Source organism: Monodelphis domestica, chromosome 3 (genome assembly GCF_027887165.1).
Source record: "Monodelphis domestica isolate mMonDom1 chromosome 3, mMonDom1.pri, whole genome shotgun sequence".
In the NCBI taxonomy this organism is placed as follows: domain Eukaryota; kingdom Metazoa; phylum Chordata; class Mammalia; order Didelphimorphia; family Didelphidae; genus Monodelphis; species Monodelphis domestica.
In genome coordinates this window covers 87,265,181-87,271,180 of record NC_077229.1, presented here as the reverse complement: position 1 = coordinate 87,271,180, position 6,000 = coordinate 87,265,181, and positions in this window count along the sequence as shown.

The window sequence follows — 6,000 nt, the reverse complement described above, 5'->3', positions numbered from 1 at the left end:
GTATTGCTAAACTGCACCCATCAGCATTCATTTAGAACAGAAGTTAATCTTTTTTGTCATACTCTTCTTTTGCAATCTAGTGCAGCCCTTTTCAAAATAATGTTTATAAATGCATAAAATACGTAGGTTTACAAAGGAAAGTATATTTAACTGCAACTACCAAAACCCTTATTTTAGAAGTTCACAGATCCTGTAAAATTTAAATTAATATCCAATAACTCCAAGTATTATATTTTATAAGATTTATTAATACTCACTTGAAGTAGAAAAAATACAAGAACAAAAGTAAAAGCCTAAGTAAAACATGAAAAAAATTATCCTGCCTGGCACTCACTCTACCTCCACAGCAGGGTTTCTGCAAAGAAGAGAGAGAGGGAGGAGCTACACAAAACTTATATCTTCCCTAAATTAGTATGTTAAGTAGATCTGTAACTGGGATGCTGGGAAAGAGAGTCCCTGGGCAGCAAAATCCTAATTACACAACCCCAAATGAAAATCCCTAGTTTAGTTATCTTTCCAACCAAAAGTCAAGGGCTGTCTGTGCTTAAAGCTACCCTCCAATCCCAGTTTCTCAACCTCAAGATTCTTTTACATGAAAATGAATGGAAGAGAAAAATCACAGGGACAAAGCCAAACCCAGGGGGGAAGTTCATTGTCTTTTTCTTGCCTACTATGTATATAGCTGGTCTCTACCCTTTCTATTCTTTACCCAAACTTTGCATAAATTGTATTTTGTGGATTGTTTCCTTTACTTTTTGCATAAAGATTTTCATTCCATGGAGTAATAGACAATCTTAGACTTGAAGTTGTGTTCAAATCCCACCTAGATTTAAACCCTACTCTGACACTTACTAGACCCACAAAGTAGTTACTTAACATTTCTAAGCTTGTTTCCTCATTAATAAAATGGGAGTAACAATAGCTATAGTAGGTAGGTGTGAAGATAAAAATGAGATAATGCATGTAAAACCATTTTTGAAGGTTAAAACATTACATACATTTCTGTTATTAGCACCAACTTCTTAGAATTGTTGTGGGGATCAAATAAGAACATATAAAACACTATGCAAACCTTAAAATTGCTATATAAATGCTGGTGATTATTATTATTGGGCAGTTATTAGAGTATAACTGTATCTATCATGCATGTCTTTTTGCCCTTTGAGTCAGCCACAACTTAGATTCTTTAGAAACTGTGGATTTAGGGGGCAGTTGGGAGGCTCAGTGGATAGAGCCAGATAGAAGATAGGAGGTCCTGGGTTCAGATCTGGCCTCAGACACTTCCCAGCTGTGTGACCCTGGGCAAATCACTTAACCCCCATTGCCTAGGCCTTACCACTCTTCTGCCTTGGAACCAATACTCAGTATTAATTCTAAGACAGAAGGTAAGGGTTTAAAAAAAAAAGAAAGAAAGAAACTATGGATTTCTAAGATTCCCATAACAGGGATAACTATCTCCAGTTTATTCAAGAGGAAAGTGATTATGAAGATAATGGAACAGTTCTACTGAATCGTCCCTTGCCTTTTATTCCATTGCTCTCAGAGCACTGTGCCAGGCACTGAGGGTAAAAAGACAAAAAAGAAACCATATCTATCCTCAAGCTCATACACATGTCCATAGAAAAGTATATGGACCACAAGGAGAAGGTAGCTACAGGTGAGGAGATCAGGTAAGACTTCATGAAGAAACTGAGCTCAGTGTTGAAGGCAACAAGGGATTGTAAAAGGTGGAGGTAAGGAGGCACCTCCAGAGATGGAGCACTGCGTGGGAGGAAGAGCAAGCTGTCTTTGGCTGGACAACAAGTACAAGAAAGTGAATAATACCTAATGAGGCTTGACAAGCAGGTTTGAGCCCAGTGATTAAGTGCTTTATAAACAAGCTAGTCAGTAAACATTTATTAAGTATTAGGTACTTTGTTAAGTGCTGGGGAGATGATTAAAAAAGGTAAAAGACAGTCTCTGCCCTTGAAGGGCTCCCAATCTAAATGAGGAGGCAATATACAACTAACCATGTACATAATTAATGGAGGGAAGGCACTAAGATTAAGAGGGGTTAAGAAAGTCTTCCTGTAAAAAGTGGGGTTTTAGCTGGGACTTGAAGAAAGCAGGTAGATTCTAGAGGAAATAGGGAGTTGGGGAATTCATTGAGAAGGGGAGTGAATATTATCTATTAGTTCTAAGGTGGGGAAGAGTGATTAGAGCTAGGCAATTGGGGTTAAATGACTTGCCCAGGATCTGTAATAGAGGGTTAGTCTGGTGGTAAAGAGAGAGAGGGAGAAAGAGTAGAGACCTCCCCTCTTAAAGCAGGATTCAGGGAAGATAGCTGCTGTTTAACTTGGCCAAGGGAGAGGAGAGGGTGAGTGAGTAGTTCACTTTTCAGCTTCCCCTCAGCTATGGCTGCTCAAACCCAAACTTCCTCTTGACTTCCCTCTACTACTAAAGTCTTTCCTCAGAGAGAGAGTTACCCTCTCCCCATCAAGCTGCAACTGTTTCCCACTCATACTAGTCAGCTGGGGAAAGATGACAAACTTTATTCTAACTGATCGATTTGGAACTAACACAGGGAAATGGCTGCGGGAAGGTTTTTTTTGTTTGTTTGTTTTTTGGGTGTTTTTGTGAGAAAAGAGGGAAAGGTGTCCCTATTCTAGCTACCCATACCTCCCTCCTCAAGTTGGGGAACCCAGGCCTTGGCAGTCTTGGGCTCCTGAGAGATTCAGGCTTGGGTGGCCCTGGTCTTGGCCTACCTGGTGCAGACCCAGGGCACCAGGAGCTGTCCTATGATCTAATCAGCTGCTTGGTGTCTTTTCCAACTGCCACTTCAGTTAGGAATCAGTGGGGGGAAGTTTGTCCAATCACCAGGAGAAAGATGTAAGTCTTTCCTCAGGAGCAAAGTCTTGACCAGTCCTTTGCTTAGGCTGTCTCAGGATTGAGAGAGCTAACTGCCTCTCTCTGACAGAAAATTCTTGCTCTCCCAAGATTTCAGAACATCTCCTGGAGCCCCTCCCCTGCTGTGACTGAGGCTCCAGCAATTTCCCAGACTGTAACTCCAGTTCTAGGGTTTGAAACCTCTATCACAGGTCATACATCTAGGAAGTATTTGAGGTCACATTTGAACCCAGGACCTCCCATCTCTGAGCCTGGCTCTCAATCCACTAAGCCACTGAGCTACCCCCAGTCCTTTAATTTATGATTGAAATAACTTGAAGAATCATCAATTATTTGGCAACTGATTGCAAAATTAATCCTTCAGGTTAAAGGCATAGTGAACAGATATGTGTCTGTGTGTATATGTTAATATGTATTGTTTATATAATATATAAAAATAAAGTATTGATACTAGGTTTCTCATAAATCAACAGATTATTATAGGTGGTGAGGTGGTGCTGTGGACAGAGCTTGGATTCAGGAAAATCTGAGTTCATATCTAGCCTTAGACATTTGCTAACTTCAGCCATAAAATAAGCTTTTGGAAATTTATTGAATCGTAATCATTTTATGTGAAATGTTTCTTAAACCTCAAATTTAGAGGGTCAGCCAGCTTCCAAATTAATTTACTCACAACCTCAGAATATTTCACTGGGCTAGTTTTTGTTGGAGGCTAGGTAAAGACCTATTCCTTGTTTATCTGTAAATGAGAACTCTCTTAAGTAAGGGAAATCAGAAAGCTCTAGCTGCCATTTTGGAAAGCATTGACCCAGTTATGTGAGGAGGATGAAGGGGGTATATTGATGTCCTCCTAAGATCCACATCTTCCTGTGATGAATGAGGGAAGAGTTGGGAAGTCCACCTTCTCCAGGACTACCAATTAGCTAGTTATGTCTTGGGATGTCCAGGAGAAGGACTGAATGATGAGGTCACAAGGGATCCATTAAATGTGCTCCAGAGGTTCTCTGTATCTTTTTGCCCCTCTCTTCGGCTTTACTCTCCCTCTTTTGCTCTGCTTTAGCTTGAGATATTAATGACTTAGCCATGTCTGGAACCCAGATCCAACTTTAAACCCAGGGCTTTCCTCCTTATACCTTTGCTGGACACTGTTTAATGTTCCAAGTGATAAAGAAAACATCTGCTGATCCCATACCTCATTCAAAAGCAAGGAGTTTGGGTTCATTCATTTAGTAAATATTTATTAAAAATCTACTATAGATCCAGGACTTTCAGATAAACATGTCAGCAGTCTAGACGTGGGACTCGTCTTCTCCTCACACCCACCAATATAGACTACCTCAAAAGACCAAAAAAACCAAATTCATAAGAACAAAGAAACTCTACAGTAGGATGCAGCATTGAAGGTACATTGGATTTGGGCGTTTCTACACTATGAGGGGGTGGAAAAGCTCCCACCAAAATGCAAGCTGATCTACCCTCCCCCATCCCACCTACAGAGCCAGAGTCAGAGCCAGCTCATGCCAGAATCATCAAGTGAGCAAGGGGAACCTCTAGAGGGAGTAAGGGGCACCTCTAGATTGTTAGGAGCTGATAAGACCACCAAAGACCTACTCCTGAGAGCAGCTACACCTGAAGCCCCAGGAGGCTGAGGAACGCAAGACCCTGGATGTTCATGGGGAGATAACACAGAGAAGGGCAGCAAACAGCAGAAGCTGTAGAGATTCGAGAGCTTGCCTCAGGCAAAATTCTTGCTCCTTAACTCCATACACAGATAGCCAGCCCATCTCACTCAGATTTCTGACTAAAAAGGGAAGAAAAAACCTCTACAGTGATGGCAAATTGTGCCCAGGAACAATCACCTCCCTCCACCAAGAAAAACAAGAAGAGGTGGTTGACCCTGGAAAATTTTTATTGAGGAAAAACCCAGGATACAGTGGAAATACAGGAGGAAATTCAAATAAATGCTCCAAAAATTCCCCCCAAAATGGAAATTGTCCACAAGCTCTTCAAGAATTTAAATTGATGCTAATCAAAAAGATGGAAGAGTTCTGGTAAGAAAAATGGGAAATAGTTCAAAGAGAAAATAACAGTCTGAAGGACAAGAACTCCCAATTGGAGAAACAGTTGGAAGCCACAAAAAGCAGGATAGACCAAACCAAAAAGGGAAATCAAAAGATTATAGCTGAAAATCAGTCCTCAAAGACCAGAATTAGGCAATTGGAAGACAATGATTTTGCAAAATAGCAAGAATTAATAAAGCAAAGTCAAAAGACTGACAAAATAGAAGAAAACATAAAATATCTCACTGACAAGATGACAGATCAGGAAAAGAGAGAAAGGAGAAACAATTTGAAAATCACTGGTCTACTTGAAAAGCCAGAAATAAACAGAAATCTTGACATCATACTACAAGAAATCATCCAAGAAAACTGCCCTGATGTTCTTGAACAAGAGGGGAAAATAGACATTGAAAGAGTTCATGGACACCCTCTACACTAAATCCTCAAAAGACAACTCCCAGGAAAGTGATTGCCAAATTCAAGAGCTTTCAAGCTAAGGAAAAAATTCTACAAGAAGCAAAAAAGAGAAAATTCAGATGCCAAGGAGCACCAATCAGGATCACACAAAATCTGGCAACTTCCACACTAAAGGACCAAAAGGCTTGGAACATGATATTCAGAAAGGCAATAGAATTGGGTCCTCAACCAAGGATCACCTATCCATAAAAACTGACAATACATTTCTAGGGGAAAGTATGGACACTCAACAAAAGAGACGATTTCCAAGTATTTGTAAAGAAAAGAGCAGAACTAAGTGGAAAGTTTGATATCCAAACTCAAGAGAAACATGAAAAGGTAAATAAGAAAGAGAGGGAAAAGGGGAAAAATGTTTTTTATTCAAACTTTCTTCCTTAAGGGCTACAATTAGATCAAATTATATATATATATATATATATATATATATATATATATATATGGGGAAAATGTTATTTGTAACTCAAAAATTATATTCACTATTATAGTAATTAGAAGAATCATTCACAGGAAGAGATTGGGGTAATAAGTGCTATAAGATGATATGAAAAAAGAAAAAGGGAGGGAGAAATCAAAGATG